A 27,734-nucleotide genomic window follows, 5' to 3' on the forward strand; every position below is an offset into this window, starting at 1 on the left:
ATTTTCATAATTTTCAAGAAATTTTCAACTGTTGGGATTTCAGGTTGTTTTGTTTCAATGAAAATGTTGGGGGTTTTTTTCTGGAAAGAAACTTTGTAGTACCAAACAGAACTGATTTCTGATAAATTATAATTGTTTTTTGTTGTTGCTGTTGTTTTTTTAATAAGGCATTATTAATCTTGAAAAAAAAATTGGCCTTTAAATTCATAGAGATGATTGCTTATACATATAAATACAGACAGACTGGAACAAGGAGCTGGGTTTGCTAATGGCAGTCCAGGGCTGGAGCTCTGAGAGATGGTCATGTATGAATTATTACTTTTAACTGCAGACCCCTGAACTGTTGCCTGTGCACCTGAGATGTTGCTACCATAGTATCAGATAATTTCCAGTTTGTACATAGGACTGGGTATTAGACAGCCTTAGTATAACAAAATATGCTGTTAATAAAGACTCCTGTTTTAAAATACATTATTAATAAATGTACATATTTTAAAATAATTTGAAACAACGGGCATGTTCTTGACAAATAGGGGACAAAACTTCATCCACTCTGATACCAGGGTACAAATTATGCAGGAGAAATGGTCATGCTGGTAGAAGACTAAGGAAAACTTGGAGGCAAACAGCTGCTGTCCTTGATTGCTTCTCTAAGAATCACTTTCGCCTTTGCACAGTCAGGGAGTTTGATCTTTTCCTTTCATTAAATGCATTTTGCTTCCTGACTGAGAGCAGGTGATGAAATTGAGGTACATATTAAATTTAAGAAAAATTATATAATTGCTACCACTCTAATCAGAGAGAATCCATACTTGGCAAATTTATAAATATTTTGAAAAAGATTCTCTCATTTAAGCTTCAATCTTCTCTTTTTGAGCACAGCTCTTTAAAACACAACTTTTCTGATGGATATAAAGACAGTGCTGGTCATTTTTGTGGTGGAGTTAAGCTCATTGAATTGAATTTCCTCCCATATGACCTGTGAGAACGTTTCCTAGTACGTGTAAGTAAAAATATTTCAAATTTTATGTTGAATGACTTCCTAACTGTTCATGTTAAAACTACCATTCCAGTATTTTTTTTAATGGAGAAGTAAGGGCCAATTCAGCAGTGGTTAATTTAATTCCCTCTATTTTGTTTTCAAAACTATAAATAGTCCAATATAATATAATAAATTATAGCATAGCAAAAAATATACTGCTTTGGAACACCATGGAATATTATAATTTTTAAACTTGGTGAAAAATTCAAGAATATTTTCAAACTTGATTTGAAAAGAACAATGGTAAAAATTTAAACAAAACTGTAAAATGCATATAGAGTAGCTGAGTGAGAATAACCCTGGCTATGTGATTAACTAGAAGTATGAAATAGATGAAGCACTGAAAGGTCAATTGTAGAGACAAATTACCAGCTCCACCAGCAGTTTCATGTCTTATAGTTTGTTGCTCAGATTAAAATGATATATATTCTATATATGTCTAAGCTGACCTCTAGAAAATTGCACTGGAAATAGGTCTGAGTGGAAAAATAGATGGGGAGATGGCTCATAGAGTTGTTTGGGGGTTTGAAACAGAAAAATTTGCAAATAATCTAATGTATCACTTCAGACATATAGAATTTGACCAAAAAGATTTCAAAATTGTTTCTTTAACCTTTTAGTTTCCATTGGGTTTTGGTGGTTTTTTTTGGTTTTTTTTTTTTTTTTGGAAATAGTTTAGGCAATATATTATACAAGTTCTTAAGAGAATCTTGTCACTTAAAAAGTTATCACTTCATTAGAAAGACCCTGGGATTTACTGGCCAGTCAACCTCCCCTCTGTCTCTGGGGAAGATCGGGGAACAGAGTCCCCCAGATGCTCTGCTAAGGCACAGGGAGGGCGGGGAGGTGACTGAAAACATCAGTACAGGTTCACCAAAGGCAAGGCCACCCAGTGACCCTCTCTGATGGAGTGACAGCATCAGTGGGCAAGGGAAGGGCTGTGGATGTCTGACTGCAGTTCTGTGAGGCCTTTGACATAGTACCCCACAACATCCTTCTCTCTGAAGTGATGTGGATTTTGATGGATGGACTTTTTGGTGGATAAGGAATAGGTTGCATCTAGAGGGCAGTGGTCCACTGCTTAGTGTCTGGATGGAGGTTGGTAACAAGTGGTGTCCCTGAGGGGTCTGCACTGGCACCAGGACCCTTTACTGCCTTCATCAGTGGCACAGTCAGTGGGACTGAGCACACCCTCAGTGAGTTTGCAGACAACACCCAACAACCAACAACAACAACAACTGTGTTGTGCAGCTGACACACCTGAAGGACATGATGCCATCCAGAGGGACCCAGATAACCTCAAGAAGTGGCCCATAGGAATCTCGTTAAGACCAAATGCCAGATGCTGCACCTGGGGCAGGGCTACTTCCATTGACTGTCCAGGCTGGGGTATGAACAGATGCAGAGCAGCTCTGCCCAGAAGGATGTGAGGTGCTGCTGGGTCAGAGACTGGACATGAGCCAGCCACAGGCACAGTGCAGAAAGCCAAATGTGTCCTGGGCTGCATCCAGAGCAGGGGGGCAGCAAAGAGTGGAAGGGATTCTGCCCAGCTCTGGAGAGACCCCACCTGTAGTGCTGCATCCAGCTCTGGGATCCCCAGCACAGGAAGGATGTGAACCTGTTGGTGCAGGTCCAGAGGAGGGTGACAGTATCAGAGGGCTGCAGCTCAGAGGGGTGGTAGATTCTCCCCTGCCCCCTGGAACATTCAAGGCCAGGTTAGATGAGGCCCTGAGCAACGTGATCTAGTTGGAGATGTCCCTGTCCATGGCAGGATTGTTGGAATAAATGGCCTTTAAAAGCCTCTTCTGACCAAAATCAATCTATGATTTTTGGCTACCTCTGTCCTAGCTTTTTGTGAGAGATGATGCTCATGGATTCCCTGTGCTGGGGCAAAAGTAGTTTTAATTCTATATTTTGTGGACCTGTTAGCACCTGTAATGGAAGCAAGACCATAAGAACTACTCAAACAGGAGTCAGGTTTAGGTCACTAAAAGGCAAATGTGGTGCAATAGTAATTCAGATTTTGTTTTCTTTTATCAATCTCTTCAATGAATAAATTGTCTAAAGGTTTTGTCTAAAGGTTTGCCCTACAGTCTCAGTAGGGAACAGTCTTGATCCAAGACCTGCATGTTTTTTTTATATGGCTTCATGAAAATGTATGCAAGAGCAGTCACACAAACATTATTTTTGTGAATTAATTTTTTTATTATTCAGTAGCAAGAGGACAGGTATCACTTGGTAAAACAAGCAAGCAAAACTTTTGTCTTTGTGGGACGTACTGAAATTAAGGAGGGGAAAAGCCAATTCATATACTTGATGTTTTCTAGTTGTTACCGGAAGAACACATGCAACAACTTGACATCTTAGTAAAAGCCTTGATATATTTTTTTGCCTACCAAACAAGCTCATCTAAGTTATGAAATAGATAAGCCTGAAATAGATACTTCTCACATTCTGTTTATTGAATTCCTTTTCCCTGCCTATCACTATGGATGCTTTCTGGCGTAGATGAAGCCATATTCTATTTTTTCACCAAAATGGGCAACTGAGATAAAGTAATTTGGAATGCTTATCTGGTTGGTTTGTTCCTGATCCTAAGTATGCTGGTTGTTAGGTGAAATAATAAACATTCTATCTTCTTGAAATCAGTGCCAGCTTTAAGACAATAATTCTATGGAATGTTTTGCAGCTGTTCTGAATATATTTATTTCTCACGGCATGAAAAATATTCGAATGCATATGAAAAAAAATTTAAAAAGCAATAGTACAAATGGAAACAAAGCTTCATTTTTTCCTATGTAGAAGAGAATTGCAAAGTAGCCTTATTCACAGTTCTCAGACAAGCAATATGTGTTAATAACACCTTTATTCATTTTTCAATATCTTGCAGCCTAGTTAATCTGTGTTATATAAACACATTAATGCAAGAGAATCCCTTTTCAGACAATATCTTGACCTTCAAAACTTGTGTAAACCGATGTCTCTTAAACCCAATTCCAAATCTAGTAATTAATGGCACAGTCCTTGTTATCATGAAGCAGAGAAGGAGACTTTGATGTTGCAGCTGTACTGATGCAAATCACATGGAATTCTAGTAGATTCCGCCTGATAGTACACACAACTGATTATTTTCTTCTTGATATTTTCTTAATGAAAAGAAAATGTTCTATAGAATTTTTCTTTATAGTATATCTTGCTTTTACACATTGTTTCTCTATTATTCCTAAATATTTGCTATATTTCAGTTTTAGTAAAAGCAAGTTTTTTTTAATGTGGAGGGCTATCTAGGAATGGAGGCTACTGCAGAATCTGGAGGGTCACAAATATCATTAATTCTTTGATTAAGCAATACTATTTAATGCTGAAGTCATTGGATTAGAACAGTGACTGCTTTGAACACATCTGCTATATTTTGCAGCTTTGTTGCAAGTCAAATTCATTCTTCAGATTTGAATAAAATTATCTTCATCTGTCATTTTCTTTACAGCAGCATAGGCCTGCCACAGTCTTCAGCTGAGCTTGCAGAAGATGGAGAGAGGCTTCATTGACTCTTCACAATGGAAAGAATTTTCCAATTAATAATTAAGTGAGTTTAAAAGAAGCAACTGCAGCAAGATTTTGCTATGAATCAACTGGTCTCAGGTATGGTATCAGATTAAAGTCTAGGAAAAATGTAGGCATAAAAAGTCAGTGAATTGTTAGAGCTAAAAATTTAATCAATAATTTGCTCCTTGTAGACTGGTTTGTACAGAGCTCACATTTTTCAAAGTTACTTCTGAATAAGATTTAATATGCAAATTATGTGTATGTATACAAGTCATTGTGAGCAAAGACTACCTACTCAAAATATGTATTAAAAATTAAGCTGAGCAGTATTAAGACAAAATGATAATTAGATTTAGGAGTTTAGCTGAACATTCAAAGAAGTATTTCTTTCCTTTTGTGTTTGAAAGTAATCTCAAAGTTCATTACTGAAAAAGTACACATATTTTGGTCTAATTCTAAATTCTAAACTGGAAAGGTGCCATAAAAGGATTGGTGCTTTTGGGCCAGTATCAGTTCCACAGCTGACCTTTGTTCCAGCCATTTTAGTTATAGCATATGGATGTCTAGACATTGCCCATTGCTCCCTGGGAGAGAATTCTTCACAAGTTAGATGCTGCTCTCTCCTTTCTGTCTGTACATCTCTGCAATCTATTTCTGATTGGGACAACCCTCTGTCATGAGAAGTATAGCTTGTGCTGAGTGAATAGACTGAGGTTTCTGTTTTACAAGAAAAATAAACAAACTGAAAATATATACATTACTTTCTCTGGAAAGGTCATCGATGCACCAGAACGCAGCTGGAAGTCTCTGTAAATTGACTTAATGATGTTGACAAAATTTCAGATTGTTTTCCAGTTCCAAGAGTTTATCCTTGTATAAAATGAATATTTGCAGTCCTTTTCATATCTGGTTTGTGGGGAAAAAAAAAAAAGTGTTTGAATTTTAGTTAATTTTGGTTTAAAACAGATAAAATTGTACTGGGGGGGGAAAAAGCAGTAAAATAAAAGAAGGCATAATGAAATTAAACTAGTGCAGCAGAAAAGTGCAATTTTGTCTCTACATTTAATTTGAGAAATGAGGAAATTTTCTTTGGGAGAGAATTGAATATGACCATAATTTCTGTCAATTCTGTAACTTCTTGTAAAGGGTAGGGTTGCAATAACAGACCTCAGATTACAAGGAGTACATCATTTAATAAAAAAGTTAAATTATTATAAGATTGCAGTCAATTCTTCTCCATATTGACTCCAGTTTTTTGTTTTTTTCTGCTTAGTTTATCTTTACCTCCTTTAGCTTCTTTTTCTACACTCTTTTTGCTTCAAATGTGTTTACAAGGGTGGATTTTGGGTTGATAGTCACAGAAATAAAAGGACGTCCCATTCACTAGCTAATTGGTAGTGCCTGAAGCCATATATAATTTCAGGTAATTTACATGAAGCTCTGGCTGCTTTGTCCCTTACCATTGAAACCATGCTGTAGCTATGGTTTGATTTAGATGTTACTTTTTCCTGTTTCAGTTGTGTTAGTGATGGTAGATGCATGAGCACACTGCACATGCCCAAGCAAGGCATCAGTAACAAAAAAGAAAAATATATTGTCATTGCATCAGAACCAATTCTAGATAATGCTACTTGCATCACTGGTTAGTTTTCTGTGTCCTCTTAATCAATAATGTTGGCAAATATTATCTCATTTTTGTTATTCTTTTCTTGTATTTCTTCTTTTCACATAACAAGATGGATTTTCAATGTAAAATTCATTTTCTTAACCATGGTGCCCAAAACATCAAAAAAAGTGGAAGTTCTGAGAAAGACATCAGCATAACGCATGATGGAGATGCTTTGTCCTTTCATCTGGTAGCATTTGACATGGCAGACTTATCAGGATGTTCATGACTTTCTCAATGAAGTTGTTCACAGTAGCAGAAAGAAAAGTGTGTGTGTACGTCAGTTTTAGAGATCTAAGTACAGAATTTCCAAGATGTAAAAGAGTAAAGCAGCTGCTTTGGTGCTGCCTACGTGGCATGCAAACTTTATTCTGTTGTCTTGGCAAGCACCAGTTTAACTGTGGCCTTTTCTGTTCTCCTTTCCTTGCCAAATGTCCACTTTTTGTTGAGTTACATGCTAATGTGCTAAGCTCCATCAGGCAAAGACTGATTTTATTTAGAGAAAAGATTGTGCGTTTGCATAGAATGTGTCAACAGGAAAGTTGGATTCTAAAGAGAAATAAAAGCCTCCCAGTTGTCACTGTGAAGATCAAGGGCAAGCTTAAATACAAGACCTGGAGCACTGCCTAATAGAAAAGGAGGTAAGACTTGAAATAACAGAAGGCCTCATTAAATACTGAGGTGATAAATATGACAGCAGCTATGCTCCTAAGGCTGGGATGAAAAAATATATTAAATCAGTATGATTCAATAAAGAAGTGTATATATTGATAGGTTTATCAAGCAACATTTTAATGTGCAATGCTATTTAAATGGTCTGCTTGTTCTAGATGTAAAGAAGTTGGATTATTCTATAAAATTTCATATATTTAATAACCTAGGTTCAAGCATGCTGTCCTGTTATCTTTCTCATAAATGGTATCTAGACCTTTTGTTTATGAGCATACTGGAAATAGGAAAGACAAGAAGGATCAATCACAGTGTTGTTTTGCTGTGATCAATAGAAGACCTCTGTGACAATAAGCTGGGAAATGGCTTTTCGGAGCAGCTTATTTGTCTATAGGTAAAATACTTTATAAGCCCTGCCTATGGCTGTGCTATTTTTCAAACACATATAAATAATATATGTTCCTTTTCCGGGTTAGGTAAAGGTGGCCTGTCCATCTGGGACAAATCCACTACATTGGTCCAAATTGGGTGGTAATTGACACATTATGAAATACTAAATCCTGTCCCTACTCACTGTCTGCTACCTAACTGGCTTGTGGCTGCGCTACATCCCTAGCTACCGTCTCATTTATTAAAATATATTAAAAAAAATAATTAAAGCATGTAAAAACTACAAAAATGCAAAAATAGTACAAAAAAGAACTACAAAAAAGAGCTACAAAAAGTTACAAAAAGCAATAAAAAATTATAACAATCAACTACTTTGGATTACATAATTTTCTGTCCCTACTGGTGAACATATGTACAATGTTCACAGATGACAGGAGAGCAGTTGTGGATAAAGTGCTTGCAATTTTCTGTTGCCTTGACTTAGAGAGAATTTAGCTCAACCCTTCTTTTCCCTATAAAGAGCAGACTGTTGCAGCCCTCTTATCCAGCCCTCAGTTGTTTGCTTCCTTGTTAGAGTCCTGTGAGTGCATCATGCTTTGAAAAAATTCACACAACGTGTAGGTATCAATTTGCAGGACAGGCACTGTCTCTGGTTTATTTAGTGAATAGTGTTATTGAGCTCCCAGTTGTGACTGAGTCCTTTGGCTGTAGCTCTTCTGTCTATTAGAACCAGTGAATCCTAAAGTAACAAAATTACAAAACAATCAGAAGACTCCCCAAACAGACAAATAGATAAACCCACTAATATATTTTAAATCTGTTAAAAGATATAGAACCAGCTATTTTAGTGTTGCTTTGGGGTCTACATTAAACCTAGCAGTAACATTTCAAGAGAGACTTACACAAACTCTGTGTCTTTATGTGGGACATACACTAATTTTATGTGACATACACTAATTTTAATATCAGGAAAAACCTATCAGATTTGCAAAATTCCACCTTACACTTCAGGCCAATCTATGGAACATCTGTTTTATCAACAGATGCAGTTTTACAAGTGGTTTATACCATAGTATTCAAGAGACTGGCAAATTTAGGAAATTTAACAGCAGGCGTATTTCAAAAAAAGTCCCTCTTTTTTTTTTTTTTTTTTCCTAAGAAACAGTTGCACCTGGAGCTTTACTTATCAAATAAAAGTTTCTCTTTATTTTCAAACAGTTTTAACTTTCAGTAGCATTGTGTATTTTTAATTAACTCTCTGAATTGTGAATATTTTTCCTGCAGTTTAAGCAGTGAAGGTCAAATATAATCATAATGATTACTTTCTCACTCAAAAGCAGTTTATGGGATACAAATTAATATTTTTTTACCAGTAAAGCAAAACTGACTGACTAACAGATGTCTTAAGCAAAAATTCTTCATGTCTTTTCACATTTTTAGTGAGTGCTTTAGGTATTTGGAAGAAAATAACAAGATTAGGGCCATGTTAAATTGTTGCATCAAGGACTGAAAAACAGTCATAAAACCAAAATTCTATCGTAACCTCTTTCAAATCCCAATTTAATTAGACTTTTTTTCTTCAGGAGGGAAATGCCACTTGCCAAAAACACCTGAATTATGAAGCATAAGAACTCCCTCTGATGCCTTAAATTTTAGCTTTTGTATTTTCCAGATTCTGTGCTGCATTTGTATATAACTGAATTTCACATAAAGCGTTAGCAAGTTCTCTTCACGGTTTACTTAGACAAAACAAGAACTGAGAACCAAGGAGCAAAAGTGTAAACAACAGCAAATTGAGGAGAGCAAACTGGGAGAATGGGACTTCAAAATCTGTTAATCTGACAACCCCAAAATGTAAATGGATCAAAACTTATAAGAGTGTGAAAATGTAATCCATTGTCCACCTTGGGTGTATCCCCAGCCAGGCTCTTGTACTGCCCAACATGAATCCTTTGAAGGCCTTTTAATAAATACCTACTTTATTCCTTTAGCACTGTCTAGCCTCTGTTACAGGTAGCCTCTCAGGGCATCACCACACTATTGTTTTCAGTACTTTGTGAATTTTGCCTTTCAGTGCATTTGTTTCCTTAGGAAAATTATGCTTTTGGAGAAGTTATATTATAGATACATCTAAAGACAACTTTGTAAAGAGCAAGTTCATTAATTTCAAGTACACAGAATAGATTTTTTAAATTTGGTAATACAGACTTACACAGGACAGAAGTGGCATTATTTTTCCTGGCAATTTGTGAATGCTGGACTTTATTGTACCAGTTTTTTAGAATTGTCTCCCAGAAGTTGAGCAAAAAATGTTCTAATAGTGCTCACATTTTTTTCTTTTACTCTAAGTGTTCTGTATAAATGCTATCACAGAGCAACTCTTCTGGAACTCCTTCCTTGTTGATTTATTGAGGGAGGCTGGCCTTTATATTGAAGTGAATGAAGTTAGTAATTTGTACTAAATATACAACATGACTTTACTCCATGTGTAGATGGAATATGTTCTAGATAACACCATGAGAAACCACTATTCAGTGCAACATATATAGGTATTGATAAGAGATAAGCTTTCTTTAACACTATCATATTATGACAACTTAATTTCCTGCTGAGTATGAATAATTTTACTGTGAAATAATTTATCACCAATAGTAATTCAGATGTTCTCAATTCAGCTGGCTACATTATTTAAATCCCAGAGATTTTGACTTTTGTAAGTCGAAGTACTCTCATTAATATAATATCTTTTAGAATAAGTGCCATGTTCCCTACTTTGAAAAATGAAATAGTTCACAGTCAAAATAATTCTTTATTGCCAACTTTACTGGAAACTTTTAAAAAATACACTCCTTCTGTTAGTAAATGTGTAATCAAGAGGCAGATTATTAAATGAATCCAAAGCTTCCATTTCCTTAAAAATAATTGTCTGCCCCCAATCTAGAATCCAGAGGTAAAAAATCAAAAAACAACAAAACATCAGAAACTTGCATTTCATGTATCCTTTTGGCTGTATCGTACTATAACACTCGTTGCACTGAGATTTTCAGCCCTAATTGTTCTTAAGGAGCATTATGGAGTTTAATTATTTTTCTTTTGGAGAATAATTTAAATACCACAGTGATGAGCACTCTAGAAAAACCCACAACAAATTAAATTATGACATCTTCAGCTCACAATTTGAATTTTGTACAGTAAATATCAGTGTGCATCCTCTCATTATCCTGCTAGTGCCTATCTTTGTTAAACCACAGAGGTTCATCCATAAATAAATGAGGGCAGGGTTAATGCCAGTAAAAGAACACTGATTCTGTCCTCTCTAATATTTTACCTGCACTCAGTTTTTTGTTTCAGATATCAGGGGAAAACACAAATTAATACCAATGAAGGCAATGCAGCACCAGAAAGGTAGAGTACATTCCTGAATAAATTATCATGAGGATTTGAATGTAAAATTTAAGCTCCTCTTAGCAATGCAATAAATTCTTCTTATGCTACAAAATTCTGACATACCCATCTATTTTCAAACTCTTTGGAGTCCTCATCTAATGTTAAATGAGTTGCTATGTGTCATCGGATACTGCTGGGAACCAGGGAAAAAGCAGTCTTGAACTCTTTGATTTTTCAACCTGCACAAGGACAAGAAATTATAACAATGATTACACACCTGCAGGGTGCGTGAGAGCCATGTGAGTGTCTCATGATGTTTTGCAGAAAGCATGCTTTCAAAGAGGTATTGCCTTCTTGGACCAATCAGAATTTTTCTATTCTGTTTTGCATGTACTACCCTATATATGTGTAGTGTTTCTTTAAATAAAGCTCTCTTTTGCTTCTCTATTGCACGAGGAACTATGTTGCATTATCCTTTGCACTGCTCTGCTATAGCCACAAATGCAACAGATATGAGAGCAGTATCCATTTCTTTCCTTACTTGTATTTGTAACCCCAGAACAGTTCTCCCACCATATATTTCTAACCTGTTGATCCTCTGAATGTGTGGTTTTGGCCATATTTTGAGCTTTTTACAAGAAGATTTCTCAGGAGGAGGAATTTTAATGGACCTAGTTGGAGCTCCTTCAAGCAGCTGCTCACTTTGATCTTTAAAGTGAATCATCACAGCTCAGAGATGATCAGTGAACAAGGCTTAGGGAGGTTTGACTGATCTAAGCACAGCCTGCATGGTAATGAGCTCCTTGTTGGGATTACCTGGGACTTTGTGCTGCTTACAAAGTTAAAGAAGCATTTTGGCATCTCAGGTGTTTGTGCTTAGCTCCCAGTTATTTTTTTGCTATTGCTTTGAAGATACTGGTCTTGAAACATCACAATTCATTGCCTGCTCCCCTACTGTGCCTACAGGCTTGTTGCATTGGGGTGTGTATTGGGTGGCCAGAAGCATTTGGGTGATAAGTATTTGAATTTCAGCTCATTTCTCATTATATAGTCCATTTCTTTTATGTTATCCCTGACATGACTTTGATGCAAAATTTGGGATGTTTTTGTTCAGGACTTCTAGTATACCAGTTACTGAATATGCTGTTGTAAAATCCATGTAGGGAAGTCAGAAACGTTACTAAAAACAATTGAACAGCTATTGCCTGAAGCCTAAAGTAAAGAATCTAAATGCCCAATGATATGATGAACAGAATTAATTGAAATTCATAGACTGTGGAAGGGAAGATTTTTTCCCCATTCTGAACAAGGCTGAATGTTTTTGGCCTCTTTTAAAAGATACCATTAAACCAAAGTTTAAGAATGTTATCAGCACTTTTTAGCAAACCATAGCACTTAAATGCCACAGCTAATTTTTCAGAGGGTGTGGATTTTTTTTAAAAAAAAAAACTGTTTTAGTTTTCTAATCATGCAATGGGAGATGAGGAGGAATATCTAATGAGTTACATTCACCCATTGCCCAAAATGTTCAACTTCAGTTGGTATATTTGGATCCTCACAACCAACAGTTGCTTATGCTGTGAAGTTGTCTTAGCTGATCAGCACATGGGTGATCAAAGTTGTCCTGCATTTCTGTTTATCATAGCACAGTCTTTTTCAGTAAAGAGAACAGGCTGTTTAAGATATAGTTGGATAGATGACCAAATTCTCAATATTAGGTTAAGTAAACCTAAACCCATTAAGTTCAATTACGTGATTTTGTTTTGAATTTTAAAAACCAACCAAACAAAACCACCAAACAAACAAACAAAAAACCCCATCAACTTAAATGCCTCCAAGCTGTTAACTGTTTTACAGAGCTATTTTAGTTCTAGATCACACATAGCAGTTCAAAACATGGCTCCAAGAACTAAAATGCATTTGGTAGGATTTTAAAAGCCTTATACAGAAAGTGTAAGTCAATCTTCAAGTTCAAATACATTTTTATTTTGTATGACTGTAGCCTTTGTTTTCTCTTCATAGAATTGCAAGATAGATAAATGTTTTGAGTACAGTTAAAGAAGAAAGAAAAAAACAACCCCACAGCATTTTTGTAAACAGTAACTTCAAATTTGCTAGGAGCTATAATTAAAAGCTCTTTAATTCATTACAGTTACTAGCATAGGTTAACTGAGATGCACCATTCTTATTTTTTCCTCTTTTTTTTTTTCTCCTATTTTTTTTTACAACATGCTTTTATGACACTTTTCTTGCTGTTCAAACTAGCTGTAAGATTGGAGGATAAATAATTTTGAATGGTGGAGAAAAGACCTTTTATTATAATGTATTGAATAAAATCTCTGTTCTAACTCTCACTGAAGTTTTCCTGTATATCCAAGGACATTGCATTACTCAGTTTACAGAACACTAAACCAGCATTTGAGTCTGGTTTCATGTACAGCTTGCTCTGCCATTTATTCCTACTCTGCAGAACAGATTATTAATCTTCCTTTCCGTTATAAAGGACTTTTGAACCCACAGATAACTGTGAAATTATCAATATGCATATTGTTAATTCCTCCTCATTTGTAATTCTTTTTGTCACCAGAATGGAAATCTGTTCTCCAAAAAGAAAATGTTTGTTTCTAGAAAAGTGTTTTAAAACACAAAGCTAAGAAGAATTGCTGAAGATAGACAGACTGCTTGGTTAGCATTGCACAACCTGAATTAGGCCTGCTGAGAGAGGATTTTGAAATTGTTATCTTTGGGGTTCTGGCCCTGCAGTGCTTTATGGGACACAGTGCCCATTCTGGATAATGTCATCCTGTCCGTGGAGCCTGTGGAAATAGAAAAGGTTAGACTGGGACCCCAGCTCACACATGGGTGAAAATGAATGCATGCAAGAAGGTGACACTTTGTGGTAATTCTTATAGATGATTTCATGGCATCTGAGGAAAAAGGACTGCTTGAGTCCAGGGTAGGCTTTTTGGTTTTAAGAGCCTATAAGATTTTTGTTTTAATAATATTTTCAAAAGTTTTTGAATTCATGTCTTTTTATAGCATTCATTATGTACCTTATATCAGGGAGTTCCATAATCCATCTTTGCATTTAGTGAAGTGGTGTCTGCCTGAATTTGATTTGAATCTCTACCTGTGAATTTGTAGTTCAAGGTTTCTTGTTATTGCAATGGAAGGGGCAGCTAACTGATTTTTTTTTCACCTTTTTAATTAATGTCATGAGTTTGAGTTGGCTCTTGTTTGATGTTTTTCTAGTCTGGGAGTCCTAATCTTTAAATATCTTTTTTTCTGTGGAAGTTACTTCATTATCTTTAATAATTTTTGTCAAGTTCTATTTCAAATTCTACTTAAATGCTTTTTTCTCAGATGAAAGGACCACATAACAATCATGATGTGGACACAATGCAAACTTTACACAGTAGCATTACACTTTCTGAGATTTTCCTGTGATTATAATTCTTAAACCACTGTACTGATATGTTCATAAAGCTATGATTTTAACCTAAGTTCTCTGTTGCCTCTGGCAGTAGCTGTCTCAGGATCAATTCCTGGGTATATATAGTTAAAACTGTTTGGGGTTTTTTTATGTGTGTTTTTGTTTGGGTTTGTTTTTTGTTTTTTGTTTTTTTTTTTTTTTTTTTTTTTTGTTTTTTTTTTTTGTTGTTTTTTTTTTGGGTTTTTTTTGTTTTTTTTTTTTTTTTTTTTTTTTTTGTTTTGTTTTGTTTTGTTGTTGTTTTTGTTTTGTTTTGGGTTGGGCTTGGTGGGTTGTTTTGCGGGGGGGTGGTGGTGGGGTTTTTTCTCTTTTTTTACAAGTTCATTATTTTACATTTGTTTGGTTTGAATGTCATCTGCTATTTTATCCTCAATCACTCAGTGCCACGGAGTCTTTCTGCAACTTTTTCTTTTTTTTTTTTTAGTCCACTATTGGTTTTCTTCCCCTGAAAAACTTGTCTTCAGTAGCAAACTCAATCTCCTTTCCATTCTCTTTTCCTGATCATTCCTGAATGTGTTGAGCAGCTGAGACCTTAGCAAAGATCCCTGTGGGATTCCACTTGTACTTTCCCTTCACTGAGAAAATGGACTATTTATTGCAACTCTATCTTCCTGAACTTTTAGTTAGTTATCCCTGTGAGGGCCTTCCCTCTTATCTTATGTCAGCTTAATTTAAGACCCTTTGGTGATTGCATCTAGTTGAATACTTCATGGAAATCAGAGCTAGCTGTGTTAACCATCTCTCCCCTGTATTCATTCAGTTTATTTAGTTTATTTTCAGTGATTTTTTTCTCAGAAAATTCTAGTGGATTGTGGGGTAAGACTGTTTAAAAAATAAGAAAAAGAAGTCCTGTTGACTCTATTTTAAAGTTAGCTCACTGATTTATAGAGTGGGCAGACCAATAGCCCATTTAAGTGCTTCATTTCTCTTGAGAAAAAAAGTTATTTACATTCTTTACAAGAAAGTCATTTTATTCAGGAGACATGCTACCTGTGCTTGATATTGTTTCAGTAAGCACCTTCTAACAACAGACTATTTATAGGACTTACTAGGGATAATGAAAAATCTTAGATGAGAATCTTTTGTGAATTCAGCCACATCTGACTCTTGTAACACTTCAGTACTTATGGTACCACCTCAGTATTCAGTCAAATTATGTCAGTTCACACTGTTTAGAAGCAGAGAAAAATGTACATTTTTGGTCTTGTCACAAAGCCTCCAACTGTTTGTAGCCACATGCCAAAGAAAAAATTGACCTGTACTATTTGCAATACAGATCAAATCCTAATACTTTGAAGCTCGGGAGATTAAGAGTGGTGTGACATTTTATAAATTGCAGTTTAACCACTTGCTATTTCAATGTACAAAGAAAATAACATTTGCAATCTTTTAACAGTGTTCTAAAGACAAATTTGGAGTTTGTAGAGCAACATATTTTGCCACTACATTTTATGAAGTAGTGGAAGTTGCTGCACTTTACACTCTAGTGTTCGAAATACATATCAACAGTAAGTCCCAAGTTCTGAAGCTCTGAGTCGTTATGCCTTGGAAAAATGTGGGGATTTATTGATAAGATACCTAACAAATGTAAGATCCTTCTCATATTTTTTTGAAGGATAAAGGATCAAAAGTCTCGTATTTTGAAAAAAAAAATATATATGCAGTCTGCCTCTGCATGTGTACAGAGAATAATCTGTGATGTTATTTGGTAAGGCTCAGAAGGAAATACAGCAGGTTTGGCTGGGCTTTGTTTGTGTAACTCTTTTAACAAGCGATAACACAGATGAGCATCATTGTGGGCAGAAATGGGAAGTTTTTTTGAGCCTATGTAAAATTTACTGTTTTGCTCAGGGTTCCTTCTACCTTCTTTTAACACTGATTTATTAAATCAAATGTAATGCCGCTTTTCAGCTTTGATCATGATAAGTTTTATACTACAATTCCTCAAACTTTCAAAAATACCTTCTGTTTTTTACAGAGAATGGAAGACTAATAAAAGCAACAATGTGCTATTATCTAATCTAGAAATTTCTGCCATAAGCATTATGACTTTAGCAAAAGTAAACCCTAAAATAAATTTTACTTTTTAAAATTGTGTAAAGAAACAAAAGTGCTTCTAAAACACTACCTGAAATTATTGCTTTCTCCACATAAAATTTTTATTATCTAAAGAAGCCTAAAAACTTAGTAAACAAAGTATAATATACTCCAAAGAGAGTTCTGCTTTGATTACATTTGTCTTTAATAATGGATTATTAATAGAAGAAACATCCAAATTAAAGAGAAAGTAAATATTTTACATGCAAATATATGTGCAAAGTTTATTTCTAATCATTCTTAGAATTACAAGAAAAAGCCAAGTTGAATTCTTAAAGGGTAGCATAAAAAAAAGGAGGCAATTTAGAAAACTTGACCTCTCAGTCCTTATTCTGGGGGACAAAAGAGCTTAAATATAGGACTTACTGCACCTGTAAAAAGCATAAACCAGGGTGTTTACATTGTGCTTATGTCTATTTGAGTAATCACAAAAAGTGCAATTAAAAAACAAAAGATCTTGAACTGGGATTTATTATTAGTTTGGCAAGCTTGAGACCTCCCACATACTGAATTGATCGTAATTTATCCATAAATTGATTTTTCTCTCCTGTCTTTGCTGTTTTGATATGCTCAAATATAGTGCTTTTTTCACTATTAATGCGAAGTCTAAAAGAGGAGCAATGAATCTTCTGAGCTTAAAACATATGGAATTATAAGGTAAAGGAGGTAATTGCTGAGCACCAGCTGTGGCAGCAACATGTGAGAACAAAAACTATCACATTAGTAAATCTTCTCCTGAAAGCAGAGTTTTATCTGGCTCTCCCTAACCCAGCTGCCACTTGCTCTGCCAGGCTCCCCTGAGGTTCAGCCAATTACCTGAGCTTTTCACAGTGCTCACAGGCAACTCATCACCCACATTCTTGGTATGAATGATCCTCCTTGCAGTTTGGGCATGTCCAATCAAGTTGTAACAGCCTTGTTTAATTTGTGTTGTTGAAATGTCCTCTCTTTGCAAGACAGGATGTCTGAATGTTTGTAAAGAACTAACACTGGCAGAACAAGAGTTATAATGAGAACAAATAATCGACCAGTAGAGTGGCTGGCTGTTTGGCTGGTATTATATGGGGTTTTTTTTATCCCTGAAAGTGCTGAAACACAGAGACAATCTCTACCCACTAAAAACCCCAGTCCTACAGTTGTGGATTCTGGTTCAATACAGGGGGAGTGGGCCACAGAAAGCAGCCAGGGTTCTCTGCTCCTGTGACAGCTTCACTCATTGAACATGTCATGGACACCATAGCAGCCACAAGGACAAGTGCTCTGACTCAGGGTACTTTCTTTCTTTAATTATGATGCAGTACAGGAGCACTGTCATAGCACATTTCTGGTTTGTAAGAATCTTGCCATACAGATACAATTTTTAAGATTCTGCTCTCATTATTGTACTTCCCTCCAAATAAGAACTGATGCATGGAAGGCTAATAAACTAGAACAGTTAGAAAAATAAAGTACTGCTGCCAAGCATATCAGACTGAATACTGATTAATTCCGTTTATATCAGTGATGCTGCTCACATGTACATTGGTGTGATGTAAAATAGAATTCAAAGAATGGGAGAAATGAATAGTAAGAGTGGTAGTCACCACAACAGAGAATGGACTGACTCTTTCAGCATAGATATTTTTAGCCTTCAAATTCAGGGATGTGTCTTTCTGCCAATAGAGCATATCTGATATAAGAATGTTCAGTCTTTCTCAGTATCAGATAAACTGCATTGCGTGTGTGCAGCAGAGTCAGCACCTCCAATAGGAAGTGCAAAGTGAATTTTTGATTCAGGTGCTTCAGCTCCCTTATTTCAGGCAGTGGTTTTCATTCATATAAAAGATTTTATTGAGAAGAACAATTTTTTTTTCTTCTTCCAATGCCAGTGATGTGTAGGGTTAATAAAACCTTTGTATGCAAGAAGATTTACCAGTATTATAAAAAACTAATGTATGCATTTGTATAAGGCAGACACTATAGCAGCTGTAGAGATACAATATGTTATTGAGTGTTAAAGGAAATGTCTCTTGTCTGGCCCTAGGAATGACACAGGGATGAGTCTGGCTGTCCTGACACCAGAGATCAATCACGTTACATTAGTTTGCTTTATTCGACACTGTCATGTTACTTTATATTTCTCGGAGGTGTTACAAACTCAGCAGAAGAGAATTATCAAGCCTGGCAGTACACAGATTATACATGTGCACTGTTTGGGGTATATGTGTCTTTCCTAGATCGATTGCTATCGTATTTTAAGGCAGCTCATATAATTTGTTGCACCAGACATGAAAATAAGCCTCTAGGTTTTTTTAGCATGAAGGATCTAAATTCTAATGACAGAACCCAATGAGGCAATATTTGAACACTGCTTTAGAAGCTCAAAGTAATTCTGAAACCTCAGTGCCTTTCTTTTTTAAATGTCTTTGTGACTTAAACTTTGTATTCCCATACTCCAAATTGATAAAGCTATAAAATAAGAAGCTGGTTCTGTGGGGAATGGTTTGAATTCAGAGATGTTTTCGTAGTATAGTTCAATTTTAGAGGTTGGGCTGAGCATTTATTTAGTACATGTTACTGCAGCCTTAATTAGAGTGGTAAAATACTACTTAGCCTGTTAAATATCTGTCATGAAGAAACTCCACTTCAAGCATGGCTGCAGAGACTGGATCTTCATAAAATTCTGGAAAATGTGTAACTTAGAGCAAGAAGAGAAAATTACCCCACCAGGCACTAAAGACCTTGAACAATAAAACCAGCCATAACCACTAATTTTTCTTTCATGAAAGCTGTTATAGGAATAACATTATCTAAATATTTCCCAGTGTAAGAGATATTAATTATTAATAAATTGATTATTAAGAAATGCTTTTAAATTATAACTCTCAGCAATCTACATTGAAGACTGCAGTTGATGGTGCAATGAATACCTATCAAATGCAGAATAATCTTTTACAAAACTGTGAGATTAATTCTTTTTTAAAATGTAAAATATTTTGGAATGCAATTATAATACAAGATATGGCTAATTGAAATTTAGAAACAATTTAATAACTAAAGTTAAAGTTGCAAGTAAGTTTGTTAAGAATAGACAGCAAAAGTACCTTGTCAATAATTTAAATGAAACTGCACATTTATATTTGAGGTATTTTCACTTTCACTGTTTCTACCAGTGTGCTGGATATTTAAATCAGGAAGAAGGAAGATGAAAATGCTTACCTCTTTTAAAAAGTAATGCAGGTACCTGTTTAAACCTGAAGAAAGATAAACTAAATTCATATTCAAAACAAGCCTGTACAGCATGTTGAAAATCTTATATGAAGGAGATGGGGGAAAAAAAGGGAAAAGTTGTGCAGGTGCTTTGAATCATTCTTTAATCTTCTACTGTATGATTAGGAGTTAGAAAACTCTTTGTTGTCTCTAGAAATATTTTATTTTCCCATCCTAATTAATAATCTAATTTTTTGAATTCTGCCTTTCTTCAACAGTACAGAGTAATCCCAATGAAGATGTTAGAGTTTTTCCTTTAGAAAACTCTTAATAGCTCATGGAGCACATGTGGGTTTTTTAATAGTGGAAAGGATCAGAAAAATTGGATTTGAGGTGTTTAATTAAGTCTGTTCACAGACAAATGGTCTTGATGAGTGACAAGTTGGCATGGTTAAGTCCACCAGGAAAAACAGCAATTAGAATGAACCTGTGGACTCTGCATCACAATCTTTTCAAGGTCAAGCCACAGAACTAATTTAGAAAAGAACTAACATGATGTTGACAGAGAATCAATAATGTAAGGCACCATAGGATATTTCACTAATGTGAAGTTGCTTTAACCCCACCCCCCAAGTCAACATTTGTTCACAATTCATTTTAACTCTCTTGATGTGTAGTGCATTATGAATTTGGATATATGGGGGTTTTACCTTTACTTGTTTACATAAAAAATGTTGAAAAAAAATTACTCATGGATTTTAAAACTTTGTTTAGTGAAATTTGTTGGTTTTATATATGCTAAATATTTTAAAGAAATTTGAGTTCCATTTGAGTTGATGACAAATACTTTGTCTGACAGCATTTAGGATAGAAAAAACATAATATGAGGCAGTGAAAGTTAAATGCTCATGTCTTTTTAACTAAGGCAAACATTTGCATTTGAATATCCATTGAGAGGAATGAATCCATTTCTGCCTGGTAAGTATCTGTTCTGTTAGGTATCATTTTTATTTTACTTACTGTCTAAGCACTTTTAGTTTTTATTTCTTTTCTTGGCATACTTCTCATTGTTTCTGTACATTTATTCAAGGAGGAATTGATGTTAAATTGAAAATCAGCATGTTATCTACATGTAGGAAATATACATTGTCAATTTTTTCTTTCATATGAAAGCGCAGATGTTTTCCTCAAGAAACACTGGCAGAAACATAATTCAGAGAATGTGGTAGACACTTAGCAAAATATTGCACTGGTAGACTAAACAGGTAGATCTCCAAAGAGCTTCGAGCTTGCAACTGCAGGATGCCTTCCTCTAGGAATATAACACGCTACCCTTCCACCTTCTTTCCATGAACATGGTCATTCACTCTCCTAGTCTCCAGCTCCTACTCTGCCTACTGCCTTCCATTTTCTTCCCCTCACAAAGTACTCCAGATCCTCTACTTTGATAATCTCCCAAAACTGGGCAAGCAAAAGTCTAAACCATAGTAATGACCTAATCTTGGCCTGTTGAGGAGACCAAAGAGGATGGAGCATCACTGTCAGTGCAGGAAGAGTTGGTACATGAACTATTGCTGGAGCTTGAGCCCTGCAGATTGCTGGGCCCTGATATATCCACCTGAGAGAGCTTAGGAAGCTGGCTGGCATTGTTGGGAGGCCTTGCTCCATAATCTCTGAGTAGTTGTGGAGGTCAGGGGATGTCTTAGCAGATGGAAGAAGGCTATTGCCACACCCATCTACAAGAAAGTGTTAAAGGAATAATCAGGAAATTATTGGCCCATCAGTGTTATTTCAGTCCCTGGGGAGATTAGAGAGTGGATCCCCCTGGAGGCTATTACAGGTCAGATTAAGCACATGATTGGAAAAATCTGCATGGATTCACTGAGGGCAGACATTGCTCGACAAACTTGATCACCTTGTACAATCTGCTTTGTTGATGTGAGCTGAGCAATAAACATCAACTGACTGGATTTTTCCAAGGCTTTTAATACCATTTCCCACAGTCTCCTCCCTGAGAAGATGTGTCAGGGTCTGGACAAATGGTTCATGCAGTGGGTGGGGAACTGGCTGGCAATTGGCACCCAGAATGTGGTGGGAAGTGACTCCTCAAAGTGGCAACCTGTCACAAGTGGGGTCCACAGGGATCAGTATTGGGCCTGACAGTGGTTATTGTTATTATTAGTGATGTGAAAGATGGGATCAAGTGTACCCTGAGAAGTTTTCAAATGAAAGTCAGAAAGTGGTTTGAGATGTGGATGTGAAGAATCCCACCTTTCTGCTTTACATCTTTTACTGGGGAGAGAAACAAATTGGTTAAATGTCAGACACTGTAGTCAAAAATGAGTGTGGAAGAAGAACAAACTCAAAATAAAAATTGCATTAATGACAGTGGTGTTCGGTGGGGAGCCTGAAGGATTCAGATTTCTGTCAGGAGACAGCAGAAAAGCAGTGATGCTTTTCCTTGAAAAATAATTTCCTCAGAAATCCCTTGGGCTCATCACAGTGCCTTCTCTGCCAGGTTTTACTGACTTATCACAATTAAGTTACTGGTTTGGAGGGGAAAAATGGGTGATAGTCACACTTTTGCTTTAAAAAGGGCAAACTTTTGGATTTGGGAGTCAAATTCAGAATTACTGAAAGAACAAAGTGATTTTTTTTTTTTCTTCATTGAAAACTGTACTGTCAGCTAAAAGCCAACCTTAAAGACTGGTTTCCACTCATGCTCTATGGGATAGTGTATCATTAGATTCTTTCTGGTAATGTGTCCTTCCTTTGCTTCTAAGATGTCATTTCAAAGCATTTTCTTGCTAGTTGAGTCTCAAGAAGAGCACACACAGAATTCTGTGCACTGAGGCATATTGAGTTCACTCATTAGGTGTTTGCTAAATCTCTAGGATACTAAAACAAGCTTCTAGGAATTAATGTGCAGCAGTTATTTCAATTAAACATTTGCTAAAGGCCTTTAATGTCCTTATCAGTAAAATTCAGTGTAAGCCCTAGATTAATTTGTTCATGATTGTGTGGTGCTTTGGAAATACAAACTACTAAATAAGAAAGAAATGTTATTGTACTGTCTTGTAGATTCTACAGTACCATTATTACTTCCTGCTCATATTTCTCTTCAGTGCTGGAAATACATAAAACTTAAGTTACCTAACAGTTGAAATGCTGATAAATATCATTATATGCAGAATTATTTGCATAAATTTAACAGAAAACTTATTTCTCTGTATTATGGCTCAGCTTCAGCCAGAACTTTAGTATATTTAAAGCTTAGACAAGGCAGATTGAACAATCTGAGATATAGAAAAGTTGGCATCTCCATTCAAAGAAAAATGAGTGGGTGGAAAGACTGTGCTGGCAGTGTCCCAGGTAGATACAGAGGTTTGTGCTGATGTCTAATGATTTGTTGCACTGACACTTGTAACTTTTCAAAACAGTGATTTCAGGTTCTAAAATTTAAGTATCACATCAGAACAGAAGTGGAAGAATTTGCTTCATTGCTTTTGTTTCATTGTGTGGTTCTCCTGTGCCTTGGGATTGCAGCCACAGAGGAGGAGCAAGGAAACCTGTGTTTTCCAAATACAGCATGAGCATGTAATGTGTATTTGCTATCTAAGGCCTAATTTAGTTGTCATTTAAACACATATTTAAATACAAGGGTCACAATAGCCCTTAAGCAAATGTTTACATTATGTTGTCAGTATATACACTTTCCTGAACTTACCAGCGCCAAAGGAAACTGAGACTTATGCAGTGAAATCCCTCAGCTGAGTCTGCAGAGCTGGGGATCAGTATCTCATCCAGTCAGGCCTGTGCATTACTTGCTGAGCTGCACTGCTTTTGGCCTTTTGAACCTTTAAACTCAACAGAGACCATAGGTATCTCAACAGGAAAACTTAGAATTGGAAATCACAAGTCCAAAGAGATCTGTAGCATTCTTTAGAAATATGCCTAATAATAACCTTTTCCTGCATTTTTCTTTTGAGTAATACATGGCTTCAGCAGTGCTTTCATTCTGTACACTTTCATCAAAAGAGAGCAAAAAGTCCATTTCAGCATGCAGTTGTGTCCTTTTTTGTTACCTAAGAAACATTTATTGTATTCCTTTGTATCAAGGAGTCTCAGAACCAAACAAGACTTTACTGTCTTGTAGAGTGGTTTTAGATTTGTTTTTGGTCCACGTTTGAATCTTCCCTGTTTTCAAACTTTGATGATTTTTTTTTCCTCCTAATTTGTTTTACAAGAATTTCATCCAATTCTTGTAATTTATTAGTTAATAAAAACAATGTTATGCATGTCACTGTGTTAAATCAGCCCAATAACAGTTTTACTAATTGCTTCTTTTCTCTCTTTTTCTTTTCTCTTTTTTCCCTTTTTTTTTAAGTTTTTTTTTGTCTATCACTCTTGCCAGCTGTGTCCTGTTTCCAAAGCTTCATCTATTTGCACAAAACAGCTTGGAATGGTGAGGTTTAGATTTTAGGAGATTAAAGATTGTACTGCAATGCACTAGACTTAATCCTAATGCCAGTAAACTCTTTATATGCTATCCTCCCCTCAGGATTACAAAGATTTATGTAACCATATTTTTTCACATCCAAAGGAGCTTAAAGGAATAGACATAGATTGTTCTGGGTGTTGAATAAAAGCAGAAAGCCAAGATAAAGTAATTTTGTTCCTCAGATAATACACCAGATTGTAATATTTTCAAACTGAGTGGTCATAGAGGACAGTTGAATGGAGTGAAGGGGGGATGTTTACTCTGATCTTAAACTCATGTCTTCAGGATCTGGTGACACATTTAATATCTGACAGCAGAAATGGGAAAGAATGTCTTGTCTGACACTGTTTAATGTTATATGAGTTTTGCTACCTAGGATTTGCCTCTGCTCGTTTTCAGCACTAAATATCCCATGATGTAGGTGTGTACTCGATTAAGGCTGCCTGTCAGTTTTCCATGTCGCATTATGTGGGAAACATACTAAGGAGTGTAATGAAAGTTATTTTACAGCCAGCAATGTATCAGGAGCTATCATGTGCTTTTATGTCTTGCTATGAGGGAAGCTCTTTAAATATCATTATCAGACCCATGAATATTCTAAACTGATGTTCTTTCAATATTTAGCTTAAGCTTTTAAAATTTCAGAGGCCATAACTGTGTATGAGTGGTGATTTGCAGTCATCAATCCTCTTTGCTGGAAGGTTCCTGCAGCAGAAGCAATGTCTGACTGAGTTTAATTTCTGCTGTTTTCAGGGTGAGTGGAAGACTTTACCTTTTGTTTACCTGCACGATTTTGACATGACATACCTGTTTTCTCCATGTTTTGACACTATCTTGTCTGCCAAATGAGGATTTTATTTTTGTCTTTTAATGAAGGAATGAAAACCAGCTAAGGAAAAATGGGATCTCAGGAGATTATGAGTCTTGGACTGGAAAACCATGCAAACAGGGCCTGGCCTATTTGGGTGATATTTGTCACTACCAGGATGCCTGACGTTTTGGGTTTTTTAAATAAAGAATGTAATTTTAGCATTAATTTTAGAAAAATAAAGCTATAACTAAGCAATCCTAATCCTCAAACTCACACTTGAAACCTCTAAAATCAAGACAATCATCTGTCACTTAGGAAAATATTTGAAAAAGATTGCTTGCTTATTACAGTAGATAAAATCATTAAAAAATTGCAACCAAACCTCATTATTTCTAAAAGAAATGGAGAGACAGGAGAATGTTTGATTTCATTGAGCTTCTGAATTGCTTCAGCAAAGTGCTTATTCAGTGGGCAGAGTCAGAGGGAGGAAGAAAGGATGAGAGAAAAGCACCTAGTGTACAAAGAAAACTCTATTTATAGCTGGTATCTCAACAATGACTTTCATACAGAGGAAAAGATAGAAAACGTTGAAGTGTCTTTTGCAACAGTCATTTCAAGAAGTGGAGCTTCATCACCTTTTCAGAGGTGCACAGAGCCTTTGACAGCTGTTCTGTAACTATATGCAGGGAGATCTATGAGGTGCAGCACTTTGCATTTTATCAGCCATATAGGAAAAAATAGAGTCATAGTCTGATACTTCGAAAAATGAGTGGAAAAAGAAAATGTTTCCATCTTTGGTGATGTCTGAAAATTCAAATTACTTAAGAAGTAGTGCTCTGCTTTTATCCTTTTTTTTTCCTGTTGAAAAACATCCTAATGTATGTCACTTTGGATTCTAAAAATGTACTTGATGTTATAGAATACACACAGTCAAAGAAATATATTTACAGAAAAGTGAAGAATGTAATTTTAAAAGCATTTCAATGTTCTGATGTCTTCCTTTATAGGATGTGTAAATCTTATGTCCCCTCTGCAGGGGAAAGGAAACATTATCTGTCTGGGTGACCACTGTTCCTTGCAACATGAAACAACACAGGAAAGTATGTCATTCAATAGGATGTGTCAGAGGAAAATGAAAAGAAAACATTGGTTTCTCTGAGCTGTCACAAGTCTAGTCTTCAAATGTTCAAATAGTGACCAACAGATGAATTTGCTTCTGATCTCATTAATGTCAATAATATGGTTTTGGTTTGGTTTTCCTACTGCAGGATTAGAGGACTATCTATCTATCTCTCCACAGTCAATTTACATAATTCTGAATCATGTTAGCTCAGAGAAGATGACTATAATCCAGTGCTAAATTTTTTGACATGCTTACCTCTTTTAGACTGTCAGTATTTTAGAGTATTATTAATTTCACTTTGTGCATAAAAAGGAAGGGGAATTCAAAATGCCAATGAAGTGCTAAACTGGCAGAGAAATTATGATCCTTGCAGTGAGAAAGGAGTGTTGCAATATCAGGAGTACTGCTGGTCTTTCTTCGACATAGTAAGTGTTAAGAATGGGAGTCTCAGCTGCTAATACTCATCTTTTGTGGTGTTTATAGTTTGCAATGTTTTTCGTTCAACAGGCTTAAAATATTTTACAATTTCTATTTTATTAAACCTTATAATGCCTTTGTGAGATAATGGGAAAATAGCTCCCAAATCTGACTCTAGAAGCTAAGATAAAAAGAAGCCAGTTGGAGCAGCAATGCCAAACCACAATCCTCTTAATTCATGCTGTGTGAAGCCCTGAGAGCTGCCGTGCTGTATTCTTCACGAAAAATTCAGTATCTAAAGGGTCATAGGAATAACAACATCCTGCATTGACCACTAAGCAAAAATGGCATTTAATTATCACTTTTAAATGACAAAAGGACAGCTTGTCTACCAAAGTGGATTTTCTCTGTGAACTAATATCCCCACCATGCAGGAGGCGTCACTGATGCTGCTGAGTCATACTGTAAATATGGTCATAAAGGGTATTTGTGTGGGGCTTAAGTGTGTGTGTGTTGAATTGGCTCGAGAGTGATTGGCAGCCTGGTGCATCTGTTGGTGCCTGGGGTTTGAAATTTTCATTTGCTGTCCATTGTCAAGGAGGAACAGAGCACCAGCAGAGAGAACACTGCAATCAGGACAGAACAGAGAACTGGGAGAAGTGTCAGCACCTTTTGGGATGGTTTAGTTAGCCAGAATATGTTGGGACCTTGACAGTGTGATGACCTGAACACCTTCGGTGCTGAAAAAGGGTTCTTCAGGGTTTCCTAGAAAAACATGGCTTGATTGTAGTATAATTCCACACTGACCATACATTCCACAGAAAAATGGAATTTCATTGTGCTTTCTCCAGACACTTTTTTTCTTCATTTTTGTTGCACCTATTAAAAAAAAAAAAAAAAAAAAAAAAAAAGAGCATCAGAGAGAATGTTCTAAGTAATTATTCACTTTTATGCTTTAGTTACATGAAATATGAATTAAATCTCCCTAAGTAGTAGATGGAGATGTTCCTCTACATTTTAAAAGTACAGTTCATAGGAAGCTTTTTTAAATAGTTATGTCACAGCACAGTTCAGTTATCTATATAATCATAACATCACAGGCCAGGAAAGGCTTCATTTTTTATTTTATTGGAAATGCACATAGAAAAGGTTGTAACTAAAACATCAACCATCTGCTTATATTACTCTTTAAGGGATATTATAAAATCCACAAATTTTATAGTGCAACACACAACTTGCAACATGAAAAACATTAATACTTCCAAAAATTATTTTACAACAGCCTAATTTTTAATATATTGGTTTTTTAAACACCTCTTTTTTTTTTCTTCCATCTCCTTAAATTTGTAAAGGTCCTTCAAATTGAAACATGTCATAGGCATTTAGAATGTTGCCATTTTATCTAG

At 35.7% G+C, this 27,734-nt stretch overlaps 1 protein-coding gene across 1 annotated transcript in view; it reads left to right on the plus strand.

Moving 5' to 3' along the window:
- The window catches only part of TENM1 (teneurin transmembrane protein 1), an 831,368-nt gene that overhangs the window by 136,321 nt on the left and 667,313 nt on the right, over positions 1 to 27,734 (plus strand). The window contains exon 3 of the mRNA XM_056491567.1: positions 4,530 to 4,684. The gene's annotated coding sequence lies outside the window, so the exon portion shown is untranslated. The remainder of the gene's footprint in view (positions 1 to 4,529; positions 4,685 to 27,734) is intronic.

This window comes from Oenanthe melanoleuca, chromosome 4A (genome assembly GCF_029582105.1).
Source record: "Oenanthe melanoleuca isolate GR-GAL-2019-014 chromosome 4A, OMel1.0, whole genome shotgun sequence".
Classification (NCBI taxonomy): Eukaryota; Metazoa; Chordata; class Aves; order Passeriformes; family Muscicapidae; genus Oenanthe; species Oenanthe melanoleuca.